The sequence below is a fragment of the Helianthus annuus genome, chromosome 16, assembly GCF_002127325.2.
Source record: "Helianthus annuus cultivar XRQ/B chromosome 16, HanXRQr2.0-SUNRISE, whole genome shotgun sequence".
Classification (NCBI taxonomy): Eukaryota; Viridiplantae; Streptophyta; class Magnoliopsida; order Asterales; family Asteraceae; genus Helianthus; species Helianthus annuus.
Window position 1 is genome coordinate 23,668,331 of NC_035448.2, and position 23,417 is coordinate 23,691,747.

Consider the following 23,417-nt stretch of genomic DNA (forward strand, 5'->3'; position numbering starts at 1 on the left):
CAATAATCACAAATACCACTTGTTGATTAGGCCACAAAAGGTAGTGGGGCGGTTGTAACAAAGGGCTGGGATTGGGCCAAATAGTCAATGGGTCGCCTACATATACACATGGGCCGCCTTTTCACTGTGATTGGGCCGTGTATTATGAACAAACAATTAAATGGGCAACAATGTCGACTTCTTGTAAGAATGCTATAGGACCACAGAAACCACTCAGCCTACAACTATGATTGGGCCTCAATTAGTGGGTCTTGGGCGGTGCACATGGGCTCAAAAATCATAACAGACAATTAAATGCTATTAAAATCGTGATTGGGCCGTATTTGTGTCAAATGGGACGGTGACTTTATCAACACTACTTGTAGAACCGAAGATTGGTTGTAAGAATGGGCGGCAACATTTATGACACATGAACTATCATTGGACCTCTGGTTTACATACTTCAGCCAACAACATGATCACATGCAATTTTGTCCAACATTAATATGTTAATCAGTGATTGGGCCGCAAATTGAAGTGAATCGGTGATCACATGAAATATTATATGTGCTGACAACTTTTTCTAAATGTGGCTGTTTATTTTAATATGTTGTAAACCTTGATTGGGCCTTAACTAATGATATCTCATAAGCATGTGATACAGCCGACAACTATGAACAATCTGAACCACGTGAAGAAGATGACACAAAAGCGAACCACTATCAAAACTTATAAGCGGACCACACTATGACATTATGAGCGGATCTGTTTGTCAAATAAGCGGATCAATCACGTGATTTGGAGCGGATCTGTAATGTTACTATGAGCGGACCATAAACCTGACTAATAAGCGAACTGAACACGGAATTTGGAGCGAACCATCTCAAATCAAATAAGCGAACCTTTTTTTTAACCCTATGAGCGAACCTGTCAACAATTTTACGAGCGGACCTGAAAATATGATACGAAATCGAACCGAAATTCTTCGATTACTCCTAAACGGCTAGGAGATTTGAACCGAAACTTGGTAGGGTTGCAATTCAATGTTTTTCGCACAATATGTCACAAATTCGGACAAATCGGACCGTGAAATCATGTTCAATTTGACGAATTTCCGTAAAAAAATGTGAGAAATAGGTAGAAGATGAAGAAATAGATGAAATCGGATCTGAATCGGCTCTGAAATCACTGAAATCTGGTACGAAAACGATGTGTTTGATCGTGCAATCGAGCTCCTTGCTCTGATACCACTTGTAGGACCGGTTTTGACGTCGTTCGATTGCGTAACGTACGTTCTACGTGCGGAAACCGTGAACGTGCGTGATCAAACACACAAGAACATACTAGAAACGTGAATCTATTGAAAGATATGACAAGTTCGGTACAAGAATCACGTTTACAAAGACTTTCTCTCTCTAGACTTTCTCTCTCTAAACTTGAAACACCAAAAGTACAAATGAGAGCTCAAGTCTTCTAACTTCTTCCAAAAGTACTTAACTCTAATCCTAACTCTCCTATTTATAGGCCAAGGTTTTAATGAAACTTTACATTAATTACAAGATTGCCACCTTGCCTTTACTAACTAATGACATCATCAAGTCTAGATTTCTTCGGTTTCGTGCTACTGCTCTGATTGACGAAGGCGATAGACATTCGTGCACTAACAAAAGTTATGCTGATAGAAGACGCAAGCCCCTTGAATTTGACGTTGGCGACTACGTACTCCTAAAGGTATGTCCTTGGAAGGGTGTAGTCAGATTCGGCAAGAAAGGGAAACTAGCGCCTCGATATGTTGGACCTTTTAAGATTCTGGAAAGGATGGGGAAAGTCGCCTACAGACTCGAACTACCGGAGGAACTCAGTAACGTCCACCCGACTTTCCATGTGTCTAACCTCCGAAAATGCCTTGCTGGTCATGATCTAATCGTACCGCTCGACGATCTTCAGGTCAACTAAACCTTACACTTCGTGTAAAAGCCTGTCGAAATCATGGATCGCCAAACCAAGCAACTCAGGCGCTCGCGCATCCCTATCGTGAAGGTCCGATGGGAAGGCAAGCGAGGCGCGGAGTTCACTTGGGAACTCGAAAGCGACATGAAGGCCAAGTACCAACAACTGTTTAAATAAAGATCTGAAACGTCAAATTAGTAAACGACTCACGGTGATGTGCAGCTTCGAGCCTAATTTCGGGACGAAATTCCCTAAAACAAGGGGAGGCTGTAACACCCCGTGTTTTCGAATGTCAAAGTCAAAGTCAAAGTCCGAGTCAACTTTAACTTCTTTGACTGTTAAAGTTTCTTTTTGCTTTTTGTATTATGTGTAGTAAGTGTGTCTAAATAAAATGATCGAATGTTAAATCAATGCGACCGGTTTACGACTGTGAATAGTAGGAAGTAACAATGCGATAAAGTTAATCAATCGATAATCAAGTAATCAAATCAATCATCGAACTCGAACCTCGAGTTATGCGAATTTTGGTATTGATATATGTGTGTGTGTGCCTTATGTGTTACTTGTGCGTGTTTACCTTATGTTTTGTGTGGTATTCAATCGAAACTCGAATCGAAACTCGAAAAACAATCAAACTCAATCGAAACCAACATCGAAACGCGAATTACAGATGATTGTATGTTAGATATAGTAGTTGGGACTGAAAGTAATTTGACTAGGAACTCTATCGTATTCGTATCATCGTCCATCGAAATCGAAATATCGAAAACCGTCGCGAAACACTCGAAAAGGGGTTGCTGATCGAACAGGGAACACCCTGATCGAACAGGCCAGCCGATCGAACATGCTGTTCGATCGAGCAGCCCATTCGATCAGAGGTCCTGGCCGATCGGCTGAGACTTTCCTTTTTTGGAGCCTATAAATAGCCCTGTCATTGTCACACTTACTACTTTTGGAAAGCTCTAGCCGAACCAGCCCTTGTTCTTCACCTTTTCTCATATTTCTCTCAACTCCGGTAAGTTTTCACTCTAATTCTTGTACGTTTTGATCATTACACGATTCTACACCTTTTTATCTTTCAAAACTTGATTTCTAACCGTGAAATCACCAAGATCTAAGTGTTCTTGGATGATGTCATCATGGTGTTCTTGAAGAACATCATACTTTGGCCTCATTCAACCGTGAATAGCTTAGATCTGACCGATTTCCACATAAACAAACTAGGATTTCTAAGAATCTTAACATTTCATGGAAGGATATCCAACTTTCTTTCAACTCTTTTACACTCAAAACCTTAAAACCGATAGAAACGGAGCTCGAACCAACTAACTAATCACTCGAACAGTCAAGAGGTTCAAGATTCGGATTCTATCTACGAGGTTCACCGATTTCGGGTTAAACATCAAACTACCGTTCCGAACAGTTCACTGGCCGGACTTGGGTGATTCCTGTCCGAACTGGTGAAGCAAGTAAGAACCCACGTTCTACGGTTTAACTCGCTGTCAAAATACCTTAAAATCATGACAAATAATCAAAGAGCCAAGTGTTAGACGAAAAGCCGACCAGGTCAGAATTGCTGGCCGAACGGCTAGGCTGTTCGAACGAACAGTCCAGCCGATCGAACATACCAGCCGATCGGCCGGGCCAGCCGATCGGCTAGCACATGGTCCCACACTTTTCAAAACTTCATGAAGTATGCTATTGACGAGGTGATGTTCGATCGAATATGCTAATCGATTGGTAAACATTACTCTTCGGATCATGAGATACTATGCTTCAGCACTTAATCGATTTTGCAACTCGTTCGTAGTATGGAGTGCCAGCCGATCGAACAGGCTGTTCGATCGAGTGACATCCTGCTGAGAACTACTTCTGAAGTTCGTAGCCGATCGGTTAAGCCGGCCGATCAAACAGACCGTTCGATCGATCGACCTGAAAGGTAAGAACACTTCAGTGTTCTCAAACACTACAACGAAAACTTCAAAAGTTCAAACCATCATACACAAACACATCAGAGGAAGAAACAATCCACTCGAATGGTCCAGCCGATCGAGCCTACCGGCCGATCGAACAGGACTGTTCAAACGGACTTTCAAGCCAATCGAACAGCCCGTTCGATCGAACCTGCTGTTCGATCGACCAGGCTATTCGATCCATTCACACTTGTTTACAATTCTGCGTTACTCATTGTTATGCTATCGAACTATTCAGGCTAACCCTACTCTCAGCGCTCCCTTCAATCCATAATCAATCATTGTGAGTATACTTGAATCCCTTTTTGCTTTAGCACTTTTGGGTGTTACATACGTTACTTATCAAAATCACAATCGAACACACTATTCAAACTATTTGAACGCTAACCGATTGCATGTATTATGTGACTAAATGTATGCTTGTTGTTATGTTTACACATGGAATGCTGTCTACCTGCCTTAGCAACGTAGTACTATAGTTTGGACTCAGCACCCGTTCACACGGGGGTTGTTAAGGACAATTACTTGCATGGATTACGGTGGTAATCATGTATTGCAAACTGTCTCGGACAGTCAACCCGCAGTCGTTGGTATCGATAGGTCCATGTCGATAATTAACATGCATCATTTCCCTCTGTGTACGTGTTGGTAATGCGTAAACTATTCGAACTCTATATGCTATTATCAAACTTGTATGCTCACCTTTACATTTTATGTATTGACCTTATTTTAACGTATGTGACAGGTGTTTAAGATGTTTGCTTGCTAGGGAAGTGAAGCTAGAATAAAGCTTTAGAGGCCCCCAACAAATAGTTGTCTGTCAGGAACAAGCAACTAGGGCATAGTTGTCTGTAGATCTTGTCAGGCTGGGTCTTTAGGAGCATTTGAAACAATATTTATGTTTTGTATTAACTTAAATCTGAGTTGTCGGAACAGAACTACTTGTTTGGATGTTATCTGTAATAATGTATTTGTTTATTCGGGATACTGTATGGGACGTATCTTTAACTGGATTATATAGATAGTTGTTATGGAAATTTCTGAACAATCTGTTTCGCTCAGTGCCATGCCCCGATGATTCCGCCATCGGTTGGGGTGTGACAAGTTTTCTCTAAAGTTTATTGAGTTTTTAGAAATTCTATAAAAGTTTTTCATAATATATCACTGAGTATATTGATCAGGATATTTTCAAACGATAGTTATACAAAATTTTGTAAAGCTAAAATCTATACTGAGGGATACAGAAAACAATAACAAGTCAATTGAAAGACGAATTTATTGGAGATAAGCAATACCGGTTGATAACCGAAGGTTTCATCCTAAAACCTAGGACCCATCCACCTACGGCTATCACATTGTCTTAATACCGAAATAGAACTGTTCATAGGATAAGAAATAAAATTGTTCAAACGAAAGCATAATATTCAAATTTAAAGAAAATAAGTTTTAGGAAGCAGCGCCTCCTTCATTCATAGTAGTTTCAGCAGCATCCGTCTCGGGATCCGCCTCAGCATCCTTCTCAGCACCGGTTGATTTTTCAACTGCTTTTGAAGATTCTTCGGCAGCAGGTTTAGTAGAAGTACCGCCAAGGTTCTTTAGCTTTGTTTCCCAAGCACTGATGTCCCAAGAAGGGCATTCGAAGCCTAGTGTTTTGGCTTCGTAGGCCATCTTTAGCCTGGCCTGGAGGAGAGAAATGACGACGGAACTTTTGAGGCTTTCCCGGTAGCTGACCATATCCTGTTTATGTTGAGCATGGGCAGCATCAAGATCGGCTTGAGCCTAGAGAGCGGCTTTGTTAAGAGCGGTTTGGTGTTCTTGAGACATAGCCTTGAACTTCTCCTCATAGTGCCAAGACTTGGCGGCTGCAATCATGCCCTGATCAGAGATAGTAACCTCGGCTTTCTTTAGTTTGGACTCGAGCGTCTTGTTGAACCCACAGGACTCTTGATATAGATGGACCAGGCGTTCAAGACCCTGCAAAAATAGGAGGACATGTATTGGTAAATACTTATAAGTAGTATAAGCTGCAGAATATGATTCAAGGATACTAACCTGGTTGAGAAAAGAAGTCATATACCCGCTTGCTTCGATGAACCCGTGCTTCTCGTAGGGGAATGTATCAGAGATAATAGGGGAATCGGGCTCCTTCCTTTTTCGAGAGCTTGAGCTTCGGGGCTTGGTGGCTGGTGAAGGTTTGGAAAGAATGATAGCCTTGGAATTGCTGGGCTTGGATGAAGCAGTGGCCTTGGGACTAGGTTCCTTCTTGATCTGGACCTGATCAGAATAACTATCCAGCTCGTCAAGGTCGAAGACTTCAGGGATCTTGGCTAGTGCTGCATAAAGGGAAAAAATTTCATATCTTTGTTATCCTTCATTTTATTATATTATATTGCGCTAATTAATTCTTTCAAAGGTGGTCCTTACCAGACATTTCGGAAGATGAGTATTGACTAGAGCTCGGGATATGTGTGGTAAAACTTCTGTCACTTGCAGGTAATTGACAACTTGTTTCAATTCTCTTTTCCAATTCTGCAGTAGGGGGAGCTACTTCCTTGAAATTTACTGCAAAAGGATCAAAAAAGGAGGATATTAGCAAAAGACAGAAGTCTAAACGTACATGGGAACATTCATGGTCCTACCGGTGGTAACCACTCCACCGGAAGGCTAGCACCCCCATCAATGGAGTCTCGTTTGACAAAGAAGAACTTGCGTTGCCATCCGTCTTCGTTTTTGGTTGCTTTAAGAATAAGGGGTTTGTTGGAAGTCGAAAAAAGCAAAAACCGGCTAGAACTATGAGATCGAAGACGGTAAGCGATTGGCAGATCTTCGATACAAAGGTCGGGACAGTGAAGATTTTTGATTTGGTTGAGTACGATTAATACCCTCCAGACCATGGGCATAGTCTGAGCAAAGGAGATACCGGTGGTCCGGAAGAATTGCATCATAAATTCGGGAAAAGGGTATCGAAGACCTAGCGAGAAAGGGTATGCTGGGAAACAGACCCAATCAGTAGAAGAAACATCCGATCGAATTGATCGATCGAACGGTCTAAAGACCGTGTTATCAGGGAAAGCACCGGAGGCTCTCAAAGCCGCAATGTCTGCGTTATCAAAGGCACAGACTTCCTTCTCGGGATTTTTGAGAAGATTCTGCTGAATGAAGGTCTCGGATGATTCACCGGTTTGGGAACAAGTTCTGGTGGCCATTGCAGATAAAGAAGGAAAGATTTATAGAAGATGAATGAGAAGAAAGGAATTACCTAGAGACTTCGATGGAGATATCTGCTTTTCAAACAAAAAGAGAGAAGATATAGGAGCATTGTAGATCCCCATCGAGTTAAAAGCGCATTGGAAGTTATGATGTGATCTTGACCGTCGTCTCGATTTAATTGCCTTGATTTACGAGAAAAAGTTTTTGAAATATATCCGTTGGATTGGTATACCAACAGATATATTTGGGGACAATTGTTATGGGCCATTTTCTGAGCTATATATATATCCTGACTAATATCTTGCTTTTGACTGTTTGTTTGTGATCAGGATACTGAATCGGGATAATGGTAGCATCCCGGGCGATATCCTGGTGTTAACTTAATAATTCACGTGCAGGTAAGAGGCTACAAGTCACTAACGGTCAGATGGACTTCTTCTCCTCAAGACTCGGGCGTATCTGTTATGTGAGAGACGTTGAGCCCGAAAGACCAGGTCTACAACGTTCGAGTGGGGAATATTCGCCGGATCCCGGTTATTTAGGATAGTTTGTTGCATTTCTTTTACTATAAATAGATGGGGGCGGATCAGATTAAGGCACGCAATCTTTCACACACACTCTCGAACACTTTTGCTCTCTAGCTCACTGCAAACACCATACACAAACACTTGTATTCGAATTACCTTGTAAACACTTAGTTGATCCGCACCACATCCTGCACTGTATCCTGACGTTTGAAGTAATAGAAGAATAAGGCAGCTGCGATTGTCAGCTCCCCAGGTTTTGTGCCGGCGATCTAGATTGAACAAGGGCTTTCCTCGTACATCACGTGTCAACCTTTACTTTTTTGCTCATTGTTTGATCATAGATACAGCTCTATATCATGAGCCGTATCCTGAAACTGTTTTTGTAATTAACTTGGCTAACATATTTTTCACACATATTTCTAGCACACTACCTCACTTAACTAATTTGATCACTTAATTACTTCGGTAATTTTTGACCAAAACAATGAACATACGGAAATAAAACCAACTTAATGTTCTGCCTGAATTTTGGCTTCGCTTTGGCTTTGACCAAAATTCAAGCATTATGAACGAATAAATAATACATCGGCTTAATGTCCAACATTAATTTTGGCTTCGTTTTGGCTTTGACCAAATTTCACATATTATGAACACACATAAATAAAGATCGTCTCAATGTTCTACATGAACTTTGGCTTTGCTTTGGCTTTGACCAAAATTCCTGTATCATGAACATATGTAATAGATTGACTTAATGCTCTACATGAACTTTGGCTTCGCTTTGTCTTTGACCAAAGTTCACGTGTTATGAACATAAATGAATAAAAGAGTACGACACATAAATATAACATAGCACATTTGGGCCAGAAATGAAAAATTTATGTAAATTAGCCTAATAATTCATTATGTGTGTCGTCAAATAATTAGTCGTTACGTTCATTGTCATACACATTATTATATAAAATAGTATCATTTAAATTTAAATTTGAATTTCAATGTCAAGCCAAAAGAATGCAACATTTGATTAATCATCTAATTATACATTGAAATTTACAATTATATAATTTTATGTCAAAAACTTGGTTTTAAGACATAAATAAAAGATCAATTTCGCTTAGTAAGAGGAATCCAAAACATAATAGAATCCTACATTCAAGCTTGGATAAAAATTAATTTCACTTAAGAATTTCTTACATGATCTTCCAAGTATTTTAATAGTACATCAAAACAAAGTATCTGTAAGGATTTTGATATAATTTATGTTAGTGGATTCTAACCAAACTTGAATATTTGCATAAATATAAATCCAATAACAATTTGTATCCATGAGATGGTTATCATAAAAATCTAATTTAGATACACCAAAAGATGTGACAATCGATTATCCACCTCTTTAAAATAATATATGACACTAGCAAATAAATTCCTTTCTCCATAAGATGGATATACTTTTGTGTTTGCTTAAATATGATATTATAGAAAAGGAAGATTTTGGCAGTGACTCTTGAGTAGTATTTCAAAAACGGAGGTGACATGATCGGTGTATCAAAACTTTTGGAACCATCCAAGAGAAACATCAGTTTTAGATTTCAAGTTCCATTCAATCGATTGATCGATGAATCGCAAATCAATAAATCGATAGAATGAGAACACAACTTATTTATTTACTTAATTAATTGATATAATCAACATCGCTCTGATACCACATGTTAATTATATCTTTAAACATGGGTTAAAATCATAGAACCCTAATCATGTTTATTCAAGCAATAACATAAAGCGTGAATGTAAAATTAGAGATACTTACTTACTGGAATTATAATCTTATATGATGATGATAAAGCCATAGTGATTCCCGTTATGATGCCTTAATCTTGATGGGGTGATCAGAGAAAGTGTATATCCGGTGTTCTTTAAAAGAGTTCTTTGTATAACTATTTATAAACCATGACTGTCACTAATGATCCATAATTATGATCATAAATTATGGTTGGTTTATAACTCTTGGTATTCTCTCTATTAAAGGCATCTAAAGGGAAATCGTAAAGTCCCTTTAACTTATAACAATTACTTCCATCAAGTAAATGTTAGGAACTTATAGTTGTGTCATATTGGCAATGTTACTCAAATGATCCGTTAGGCCACATGAACGGGTTATTTCTAACATTATAGTCCCTACGTGGACATGTTTATCTTTAAGTCCCTGCGTGGACTTGTATTTCTTTTAGTCCTCGTGTGGACAACTTAGTTATTGTATTTCAAGTCTTGTTTAAGGCACTATTGTAATTTCCTATTGTTTAATGGAAAGTTTTGGAACTATTATATATATATATAGGGGAAGGTTCAAATGAAAACCACTAGTTATTGTGAAAACTCGAAAACTAATTAAAAAAGCCAAAAAAACATACCAATTTTTTTTTTTTTTTTTTTGCATACCAATTTTCGCAATTTTTTGTATATAAAAAAAAATTCAAAAAACTAAAATAAAAAATTTTGTAGTGCACATGTGTATTATTACACATGTGTACTACAAAAAAAAGTTTTTTTAAAGTATTTTTTTATATATAAAAAATAGCGATTTTTTATTAAAAAAAATTGTAAAAAAAAGTGGTGTGTTTTTTAGGTTTTTTAGTTAGTTTTCGAGTTTTCACAATAAAAGTGGTTTTCATTTGAACCTTCCCTCTATATATATATGTAGGGAAAGGTTCATTTAAGCAGAAAATTTAGTTGAGAAGAAAAAGAACAAAGGGTAATTTTGTAAATATTAAATAGTTTTTTAACTTATCTCATCTATTATCATTTTTGACTAATTAATTAGTCATAAAGACTATTATCATGCACACTAATTTTTTTTGCCTGCACACATCAAAAGTTATCCTACATATTTCGAAATTCATCCTACACGTTGAAATTTATCTTACACAACCCGTAATTTATCCTACACAACTTGTAATTTATCCAACACTTTAAATTATTTTATTTTATTTTTTTGAAAAAATATATATTTTGAAGATAAGTTACAAAAAAATTAATGTATTAGCTATTAAAGAAGAAGACTACAAATTAATGACCTATGTAGATTTACCAATGTACCCTTATAGTAGTATTAAATATTTATATTAAATAAAGTAAAATAAAGCATTCTTATTGGTGAAATTTGTTCTTTTTTCTTCTTATAAAAAATTTCTTCTCATTTGAACTCTCCACTATATATATATATATATATATATATATATAGGGGAAGGTTCAAATGAAAACCACTTTTTATTTTGAAAACTCGAAAACTAATTAAAAAAAGCCAAAAAAACATACAGAATTTTTTTTTTTTTTTTGCAAACCAAAATTCGCAGGTTTTTTTATATAAAAAAATTTCAAAAAAATTTTTTTTTTGTGTAGTGCACATGTGTAATACTACACATGTGTATGTGTACTACACATGTGTATTATTACACATGTGCACTACACAAAAAAAATTTTTTTTTTTTTGAAAAAAAGTTTTTTTATATATAAAAACCAGCGATTTTTATAAAAAAATTGAAAAAAAAAATTGTTTGTTTTTTAGGCTTTTTTTAATTAGTTTTCGAGTTTTCACAATAAAAGTGGTTTTCATTTGAACCATCCCCTATATATATATATATATATATATATATATATATATATATATATATATATATATATATATATATATATATATATATATATATATATAATTAGGTTCAAACGTGAACAAAATCCCAAGAGTGAACTGCGTGAACTGATCTGGGCCCTTGATTTTTATGATCTTGAGATTAAAGTGAGTGGCATGATGGTAATTATTGGTTATTTTTTTCCATTTAATTAAATACAAAAAGGGTATATGTGTAATTTCAGTCTTAAATTGATTGCATAAATCTCTCACAAATCAAGTAATCAATTATCCTCTTAAATTGATTTAATAAATCTCTCACAAATCAAATCAAGGATTAGGAAAGATGTAACTTAATTCAATTATTAAAATCAAGGATGTACACATGTGTATCTGATTTTGCCCTCTTTTTAATGCGATGTACACATGTGTATATCGTCTGTTTTTGTGATATCTCAGAATTTTTTTTGTATTGAATGTTGATGTACACCTGTGAATTACTGTACACATATGTACGATGCTGAGTACACAAGTTTACTGTTCTATTTATATCCAAGTACACATGTGTATACCGTTGAAATATGAAGGTTACGTGGATCTTAAAATTCAAAATTTGAATTCTGGTGATGAAATCTGAAATAAAAATTAAAATTGAAATCTGGTGCTTTGTTGTGTATTTTTTATAATTATCTTATTAATAAATAAACAAAATGTGGATAAGGAATTTAAATTAGGAAAGATGTAACTTAATTCAATTATTAAATAATGATTTAAATCTAATTTTTTATATAATTACAATCCTACCCTTAACAACTAAAAAGGAAATCAAGGGTCCATATCTGTTCACGCAGTTCACTCTTGGGAGGTTGTTCACGCTGGAACCCTACCATATATATATATATATGTATATATATATATATATTCATTACATCTTTTGTTCAAGCGGATCGTCTCAATTTTTATTCGAACTTTATCGATCCGCTAAATAATTCCAAAAGATCTTTTTAATGGTTTACCCCTGCCAAGTGGCAAGTCCACATTAAGTGACCGAAACTTTTGGTAGTTAAGGATGCCTATCACTTTTACCATAATAGTTAGGGATGATTATACCTTCTATCCAGAGGTGGTGAACTATGTTCAAGCCTCCAAGCCTTTATGGTCAATGCGACCATGGCTATATTGTTTAACCATTTTAAGACAAATATTCTATGTTAACATTCACGTAATGTTAACACTCCTTGCAGTGTGACTTGAGGAACCACACTAGCCATCAAGGTATTTGGATTTCATCCAAGTCTTATAGTTTATACGGTCAATGCAATCATGACTAATATCATCAGTGCGATGATTATTATTTTAAACATCCATTTGTGATGTTAATTAATTTGCCTGCAGGCCAAAATATATCGTCTTTCATGACGATTACATATATACACAAAATATGTGCGTGTGTGCAGCACCATTCATTAAATTAGGGTGTTTATTCAATTGTGTTTATTCCTAGTTTTTTTTGTATGAAAGATGTGTATGGAACTGTGTTTAATTGTTGCAACTACAGGTGTTGTGTATTGTATGCATTTTTTTGTTACAATTGGTAAAAACCTACTATCAATAGTCACATGATGTAAAAATCTGTTGTATGCAATTTATTTGGTAAAAACTTGCTTTCATGTTTGGTGTATACAATTTATTTGTTAAAAACTTGTTGTTAATTGCTTACATAATGTGATCAAAACTTGCACAAAATAAAGTTTAAAAATTACTCAAAATATCCAAAAGTGAAACAACCAAATGACATTTACAAACTGTCCAATTACATACCATGGGTGAGGTTCCTCTACAAAGTGTGTTTTTTTTACAAAGTATAGGAAGTATTTTGAGCCATTTGATGTGTTTGATCAGTGGTTGAGATTAGTTGGGTGACATTTTTGTAATATTTGTGTTTTAGTTATTGATTCATTTAATGGGCGAGGGGCATTGTAGTCATTAATCGTGTTTTAAATAAAGAAACTATCATCAGTGTCACACCCCGACCACGTAAAACAACAAAACATGGCTGAAACGTCGGGGAGTGTTGTAACAGAATTATCGTTTCATAACCATGGGTACAAAAAGAGTTTCGTTTTATTGATAAAATTAAACATTAACATTGTCTTAACACATAATAAACAAGTTACATATTGTCTATCACAGTTATTATGTCACTAAGGCCTTGTCCAGATCCTATGTGACGCATGCATCCTAGAATCAATCAAGCAACAACATCTGAAACATATGTAAAAACAAAGTCAGCAAAGAAATGCTGGCGAGTACATAGGTTTTATAAGAGTATCAGAATCATGGCTTCGTTTACATGTTGCAGTACTTTATTAGGCTACAAGAGTCAAAATACAAACCTCGTTTTGAAAAGTGTATGGCAACATAGTTAACCAACTCAAATCAAGTTGATTATAGTTTATAAAATCTCGTAGCCATGATTTTTAACCCCAAAAACATTTTGTTTTAGAAAAGCATCTTGTAAAACATCTCGTAAAAACTCATTAATAAAACTCGTTTGGTTTATATCTTTTAGAAAAACATCGTTGTGTGACATCGTTTCAAAATCGTTTACCTAAGTGAACTTAATAACGCCACAATATGTAATATGATGAAAACACTTATATATAGGAAGTACCAGCGGCGTATCCACCATGCTTTCATCACATTACACCCGTCCCGTTATCTAAACACTAACCAAAAACCAATCGTTTACCCAAATTGTTTAACTCGTTAAAATCGTTTTCCAAATCGTTTCCAAATCGTTTACTCGTTTAAATCATCCTCGTTTTAATTGTGAAAACTTATTTATGGTCGTCTCGCTAATAACATTCAAACCTTCGTGACTCGACTACCTCGTTTCTCGCTTCTCGCATTAACAAACCACCAAAGGGTAAGTTAACAATTACAGATTCAGTCGCTACCCACAACCCCCACACATAACCATGGGTGCAGTACGATAACGGGATTTGTCAGATCCTATGGTACCATAACCTAATACTGGTCGGCTTGATCAATGCTAATGAATGTCATTTGTTATGTAACTACAACCAACAAGTTTGTTCACTTTATTGAAATCGTTATTAGTTTTGTATAAACCATCTTAATTGTTTTTGAAAAAACATCGTTTAATCCTTGAAATCATTTTGTACATATGAATCACCCCAAAACAATTGAAAACAGTAAAATAGGGGAACTATGTACTCACATGTAGTGCAAAGTATCCTCAATCAAAGAATTTCAACAGACTCAAGTAAACCAGAGAAATCAAGCAGCACCTAGTAATCGAATCGCTAGTCAAAGACGCCTAAATCGGACGATCGGATAGAATGAAGTCTTGTAAACCAAATGAGTGTTGGAACTCATGTGATATGGTTTAACAAATCCTAACTCCTAAATTTAAACCTAACCTAAGTGCTTTCGACCCATTGCGACCCATTAAGGTAGCTTACGCTACTTTAACGCGTCGTGCGCGCAAATGCGCGTTCGAGACGTCTAACTAGTCCTATGACAAATATTATATGCCAAAACATGTTTAAATATGTTACATAATCAGTTACGTGACAAAAATTTAGGTTACATATGCTTAATTACCAATTATGTATGAAAAGGGAATTTTGGTAATTTACCTAAGGCATATAAACTACTTATCATACAACTACTTAAACTTAAGTGACCATAAGGTATAACCTCAGAAGGTTATTCCCTATACAACTATGGTCACTAAACATGTTTGGTCGGATCCTAATGATCGACTAAACGGGTCGTGTTCGAAAGTCTAAGCGGGTGTTTAGTCCGCTTGACTTACGACTCTACACAAGCACTAATCTAAAAAGTAACGAGCTAAACATGCTAAAACATGTTTAGTTAAGTTGGAAAACAGGTTTGGTATCAAAACAAACGGTTTTGATACCTAAAAGTAGCTTGGTTACAAAATACGCGAGAATACGCATTCTGGCCGAAGCTACGACTCGTCACTGAGCCTAGATAACGTGGTAATCAGTAGGTATAGTCACTAGGGACTATAACCATCGTGATTACGCTCACGTTATGAAGTTCAAACGAACTTCGCATTGACCATAAACCGGTTAATGCAGAAAGTCAAACGCAGTTTGACTTTAACGATAAAAACGAATGAAAAGAATGAAAGAATACTTACAAAAGGTCCCCGCAAGCTTTGATTTTCCAAGTATTCTCAGGTATGAAGTGGTTAGCACTTCAACTTAGAGAAATCTCAGAAAAATCAAGTGGGTTTTGCAAGAAATGGTGGGGGGTATTTATAGGAAATCTAGAACCGTTAGAATCGTTTATCGGGAAACGAGCTTCGATCTAGACCCTCCACTTGCGCCCATGGTATTGCTAAACAATGGGGCACAAGAAAACCGTCAAATTTAGCCCATGGTATTGCAAAAATTGCATTAAAACCCGTGAATTCGACCCAGATTGCTGAAACTGGACATTCTGTCTGACAAGGCCACGCGGCCCGTGTAAGATACAAGCCCATCTTATGCGGCCCGTGTAAGAATCTTTGGCAGAATGTCAAAACAGGTCCCTGTACTTCAGAATCTTGGATTTCGGCTCATTTTTTGGCACGTTTAAGCCCCGTTAACCTCATTTCAAGGCTCTAAAATGAAGTTAAAGTATAGGGAACTCAAAACATGCTCAAAAATATCTCGGATGTCGGTTCGTTTGGTCATACGGTTGCGTTGTTCGGTTAATTACGACGGAAGTCGTAACGAACGCAAAAACGATCCAAATTAAGCGACGAATGGAATTTTATCATGCCAAACACTAAAATAAAATATTTTAATGCTTACATAAATTTTTGGATGTCCGGATATATTCAGAACGTAAGATATGCGCGAAAATGCAAACTTATGCACTTTTTGACGCTTTTAGTCCCTATTGATCAATAAAGTTGATTTTAGCATACCGAACCTCTCCTGGCAAAAAAAAACTTGATGTGTGCTAAACAGACTATAAAAACTAACTAAATTAGACTCTGTAAGCTAGACACGACAAAGCTTTAAATTCTAGACTCGACCTAAACCACACAATCGGCAAGTGTACCGATCAATGTAGTATAACCTAGGAAGTCCGGATATCGAACCACAGGACTCTATGTATCACGCAAATTAGACTCTAACAGACACTGACAGACACGACATAACTTTTTTAATTGTTTGGGGGGGGTTACGGAAAATCTAGGAAATCTAAATTAAACTACTAACTTAAACTAGAATTGAACTAATACGAAATAAGACTGAGGACTTTCCTTATATGAGAACGAGACCACCTAGACAAGACTCCCGGATCGTTTTTAAGAGATTACCAATTAAATTAACTGCATGAATTATGGAACCGGGATCATATGATACTAAACCTATTAAGAACCAACTAAGCCCCTCGACCCTTCTCAAGGAGAAACCTGTGGAACTACCTAGGCTGTTAATCCTACCGGTTATTAGACTTCTTCCCAGTTGTCTAATTATTGTGTAAGTACCCTAATGTTGACCTACTCTTTCCCAATCATAGATCTAGGGTAGTTTGGAATAATTAATTTGACTTGATAGACTAATAAAACCGACAGGTAAACCAAGACATGACCTTTCCCAAGGACTATCTAAAGCAATTCGCCGGGTAAGACCTACCAATAGCCCCTCACTTCCCAGGTATTAGGACTAGTAGAACACTAAGACTTAGCAAATTATTACCATTTACTTCTAGAGATTACCGGCCGATTCTCCCTAAAGAGCTAAGGTTTTCTTACGTGATATAGACACTCACCAAAATCCTAAACCCTGATATGACTCTATGTTGTGATATAGACGGTCACTAAGAATCATATGAAGCAAATAATAACATAAACCGAATCAAAGCACGCATATACATCAAACCATTAAACCAAACCGTTTACTAAATACAATTAATCCATAAAAATCATGCAATTAATAAAACCGGTAAAATCTTTACATCAATCCATTCATCAAGTCTAGGTGGCTTAAATGTTTAGCCAAGCATACTAAAACGTGAAAACAAAACAAAGATGTCTAACAACGAATTCATCATAACAAGTTTCAAAGAAAGAAATCGACAAAACAAGGGATTAGAAAACCAGATAGATCCTTCGATTCTTCGCCCTTGACTCGTACCAATGATTCCAAAGCCCTGAGATCTCCGATTGTGCGCCAAGAATGCTCCAAGATTGCCCAAGATGTCTCCAATTCGTAATTAGGGTTATGGTTAAGTTTCTTGGGAATAATCCCTCAAAACCCTAGCTGCCAAACATTTTCTTTGAATTTTGACCCTAGGCATGACGCGAAGGGGGGGTGGCGTCACGCGGCGCCTCCAAGACTGATTTTATTATTATTTTATTATTTCCAGCTCTCCAGTTTGCGTACGAATCCCGTTTTTCTTCCAAACTGCTCGTTTTGACTCGTTTTTCATCACTTTAAGCTACGGGACCTGAAATCAAAGCTTAACGTCAGCAGTATCGAAATTCTAACCTAAACTAGACTCAAAATAACCGAAAACTGACCAAAATATACACTATAAACATATGTACTTTGCAGTACATCAAACATCCCCACACTTACTCGAAAAAGAATTATGCAACGGAACCATAGACAAATAATCACTCGGGTCGAAAATTATAGGTAGTTAATTAAAAACCAAGGCTTGCGTTAGCTGCGATTGCGAATATACTTGTCCACTTTAAACCCGAACCCAATCCTAAGCCCTTATCATGTGATTTTAATTTAAGTGCGGTCAATCCACCTAGGGTCTCACACTAGAATCAACAGTCCACCTACTCCCGCCTCAAGCTTATAGGACTAAAGGAATGATCACTTGACCAATTCCCAACCGTCTTATATCAAAACCAAGAGAGTTCACAATCAGATTTTTTTTTAGTCATTCGTGAGTCTAGACGATGCTTTCCCTAACCAAGAGGCAATCCGGCTGTAGAGTCGCTATCCCCAACCACTGATTACTTAGGTTTCGGTACTTTTTTACTTTTTCTTTGCACGGTCGATTTCACACACCCTAGCGGTAATCTTGCTGTAGAGTCGCTATCCCCAGCTCAGACTACATAGGAATGCATAAAAAAAAAAGTTTACTTTCATTTAGTTTCTAGCTCACTTTTTATTCCATTTTTTTCATGATCACAAACTCTAACGGTTTTAACTTATAACGGTGCCCCTTATACTCTTATTGGCAGTTTTAGTTTCCCATATCTCCCAGGCGAAAACCCACTAGCAGACCGACAATTAAGGTATATTAGCTCAAAGGGACTTAAAACCAAACCCGGGCCTATCCACATATCCCTAACTAGACGCAAGCTCAATTTATTATAATCTCATATTATTATTATTCGGACCCAAGCAAAAAATTCATCTTTTTTTATCATTTTACGTTTTAATTGCAAACTTCCTTTTTTATTCGAAAGACATTTTCTGATTTTTCAATTTTTTTTGGATTTTTTCAATTTTTTTATTTTTTTGTATTTTTAATATTTTAGACTCGATTATTTACATGTATCCCATCCCCACACTTAGAGATTGCATTGTACCTAATGCAAGAACAAAAATACGACTCGACAACTACCTAAAAATAAAAACTACCAACGAAATAAATAAAAATATACAACGACAACAAAAAGGAAAACGACTTAACTGAATATGTGAGACTGTCAAAGTGCCAGTCGTTTCCACATAAACGCCCTTCAATACCGAACGTGCTCAGCAAACAATACCAAAAACTCTCTCTCACACGAACGGAAAGCGGCTCCAATCATCAACCTAAAGCAAACATACCATACCAAACAACTACCAAACGTTCAACGTATCATCATCCGAAGTTCAAATGAAAAATAAAAACATATGTCTTACTAGTACAACCAAATCGAACTACCAAAACAGCATAAAAATAAAATAAACATGAAAGGATATATGCTACTTCAGTCCGTCTGCCTCACTCCTCATCTGACTCCTCCATCTGCTGCACTCCCGAGCCTCCAGTCTGCTGCCATCCGTGACTATAACCACTCTGTCCTCCCCACTGTTTGTACCCCGGGTACTGTCCGTAGACGTACGGGGTCTGCTGCTCTCCTCCATACTGTGGTGGAGGAAGTAACCCGACAAAAGGTGGACGAACATCTAAGTGCATACCTGACATCATATATCTGAGCATGTCGTCCTGGCGATGGTGGCTCTGCATCGTCCGCTGGTGATCAACTCTCATCCTGTTTTCTAGTTGATCAAATCGCTGCTGGGTCATGTCATATGCAGCTTCAGGAGTGAACGGGTCAGGTCGTGGCTGTCTGATTGGTTGCTGTGGAGCTGGGACCTCACGTCTCTGTCTAGGTACCGGCTGTCGTGCCGGAGGAGCGCCCACTTCATAATTCCATTCCGGCGGATCCGAGGATGTTAGAACACCAGCTAGCTGTAAATTCTCAACATTCCAATAAACCTTTGGAAAACTCTCATGCATCTGCTCAAGCTTATATTTTGTGAGAGCCCGTACATTCCTTGCCAACCTAGCTATGTAAGGCCCAAGATCCATTGCAGCCCGTTTTCCTCCCCTACGAGGTCGATTGCACGACCATGCGAAGAAACTTGCCAAGTTCCAATTCCTTTTTTTCCACCATACACATCAACGCAAAAATATCCAACCAATTGGCCTTATTCTCACCCGACTTTCTCGCCACAACCATAGTTGCCAATGCCTTCAGAATATACCTATATATCGTATCACAAACCGATGTGATATGGTTCGTTTGGGCGAACGGTTGGGTCGCAATTGTGTCCCAAAATCTTTCCAAATCCGCCGGATCCAAACATTTCGGCCGAGGATGATTGTACACACCCCTTAACCCATTAACAAACTCATCTGTCTGCACCTCCTCCTGCGTATAAAAACCCAAAGCCACGCCAAACTGAGCAATACTCATCTCATATAAATTACTGCCCAATGAGAATAACACCGCGTTTTTCTCCGCGAAAGTACCCTGTTTATGATGGAAGGTACAATGGAACTCAAGTGTAAGTTCAGTATACTGCGACCAATCACAATCCATTGCCGCTCTCAGTCTTGGCCCCAACAACTCCGCCACCCGGTCACTCGTTCCCATACTTTGTAACCACTCCCAATCAATCGTACGGTGCTCCAACATTTGAGTCACCACATACTTCTTTAGTTTCACCCTCTCATCACTGTCTTTTTCAAAATCTAAGACCGGGTGATCAACTATCCTCTCGACTCGGGAATACACTCTCCTATCGTTCCCACGATACTTGATCTTCCTTTTTCTTGGGTTTGACGATGAACCTTCACCCGACATGTTTCTGCAAAACAAGAAAAATTTGACAAGAAAAACAATGCAGACTGTTAGTAATCACAAACTATTTTTGGTGTTTTTAAATTTTTTTATTTTTTTTTATTTTTTATTTTTTTTTACGGTAAAACTAGAATAGCCGTATAGCATTTCATTCGCGGCTAATCTCGAAAACATGGGTTACCGTTTACAAAAGCTTAAGTTACACATCATTCTACCCGAATGGAGATTGAGAACGGGCAAAATGTTGTGAACTTGTACTTGCATATAAGTAAACCCGACACTAGACTCAAAGTACTACTCTAAGAAACCACTAGACTCACTAACTCGAACGACCTAAGACTCAATGTACACTATCTCCTCCCGGCACGTTAATTGTCCTCAATTAAGCATAAGTGCCTAAATATCCCCACACATGAGGCTAACTAAGTGAGAGTTTGAACCTTGTAAAACGTAGGTGGACGTCTTGTGCAACAAAAGCCGTTTAGAAAACTAGTTGGATTTGCAAAAATCAGCTCAAAACCTATTTCTTTTAGCAAAACTTCTTAGTGTTAGCCAAAGAACCCTTGTGGTTCAAACATGTTGCTTAGATGTCTACCCGTAACTCACAAGTTTCAAACAACCCCAAGTGAACCAACCCAAACCATCCGCAAACCTCATTCTATGTAAACATCCCAAACAAGACCACCCGCATACCACTAGCATCATCAATGGCTCAAAAACCGCAACTTTAACAAACTACCTAAACCCTAGACCTAAAACATGACTGACCCGACACTACAAATAAGCAATAAAGGTACGTACTAGTGAGAAATCGCAGAAAACATACCTTGGAGTCGGATTTAGCAAGAAAAATTAGACCTTGAACTTGTGGTGCACAAACTTGTCCAAAAACGCGAAGATTTATCGCGAAATCGGGAGAAATTTATGGTGGGTATTGTGGGGAATGTGATTGTGGTGATTTAGGAAGAAGAATGGAGTGATTTGGTGGAGAAATGAGTGAGATATGGTGATTTTGGTGTAATTCGCGACTAGGGTTTTGTAAGGATGAAAGGTATTGAGTTATGCAGCGACAGGTTCAAGAAAACAACTTAATTCGGTTCACAAGGGCCTCGCGTGACGCCAGGGGGTCAGGGGGGCCTCGCGTTACGCGGCGGGTCAAAAAAACAATTAATTTTGGACTGTTCACCTTCGCGCGACGCTAAGGCCCCTGGCGTCACGCCAAGGGTCGTTTTTCACAGAATGTGGCGTAAAAAAGTTGTGTTCATGCCTTAGAAAAATTTTCAAAACTTTACCCAACCATCCAAAACCCATAAAATTTTTTCTAAGTGTCAAAGAGACATACCTGGGACCTCTTTTTTCATGCTTTTTCCGTTCCATAGCGGTGATGAAACCTGCGAAATTCTCAGCGACACAAAACAAACACCGAAAAACTACGAAAATACTCATTAGAACACGAAAATACTCAAACGATGACTCTTATACAAACAATACAAAATGTACACTTGGGCTTTCACCCAAAACACTAATTGGCGGCTTTAGGTGGGATTTCGAGAAGAATTTCCTCCCGCTCATCCTCATTTATTGCTCCTCCAACGTACTGTTTCAGCCGATGGCCATTCACCGTCCAAGTACGGCCATCCTTCTCATCCATGATTTCCACCGCTCCATACGGAAACACATAGTGAACCATAAAAGGTCCCGACCACTTCGATTTCAACTTACCTGCAAAGAGCTTCAATCTTGAGTTGTACAGAAGCACTCTGTCGCCTTTGCTAAACTCCTTCACTTTCCTCAACCTTCTATCATGTAACAACTTCGTTCTCTCCTTGATTCCCTATGATCGAGCATACGCTATATCCCTAAGCTCCTCAAGCTCATGAATTTGAAAGAAACGCTTCCTAGCGGCTTCGGTCATGTCTAAATTAACAGTTTTTAATGCCCAAAGCGCTCTATGCTCTAACTCTACGGGAAGATGACAAGCCTTTCCATAGACGATCATAAAAGGTGTGGTTCCTAAAGGTGTCTTGTAGGCGGTTCTAAATGCCCACAATGCATCGTCTAGCTTGTCCGACCAATCTTTCCTATTTTTACCCACCGTTTTCTCTAAGATTCATTTAATACCGCGATTTGCATTCTCCACTTGTCCACTTGTTTGTGGATGATATGCGGTAGACAAACGATGAGTGACACCATAGCGTGCAAGCAACTTCTCCATCAAAGCATTGCAAAAGTGAGTGCCACGGTCACTAATTAAGGCTTTAGGAGTACCGAAGCGGGAAAAGAGCTTTTTGAGAAATTTCAACACTACTCGGGCTTCGTTTGTGGGAAGAGCTTGGGCCTCAACCCATTTAGACACGTAGTCAATCGCCACGAGTATATAACGGTTTCCTTTAGAGGTTGGGAAAGGTCCCATGAAGTCGATGCCCCAAATGTCAAAAACCTCTACTACTTGGATGGGGTTTTGAGGCATTTCATCTTTGGCGGAAATATTGCCGGTTCGTTGACATGCATCACACATCTTCACGAACTCCTCGGCATCTCTAAGAACGGTGGGCCAATAGAAACCACAATCGAATACCTTTTGAGCGGTGGAGTGTGCACCATGGTGTCCTCCCGTGAGGCCCTCATGCACATGTTTTATGATGTTCCACCCCTCCTCTCTCGACACACAACGTCTAAGAACTCTATCTCCTCCTATCCTAAAGAGAAAAGGATCGTCCCACACATACTTCCTCGCCTCACAAATTAAACGCTTCTTTTGTTGTGTGGACATCCCTTTC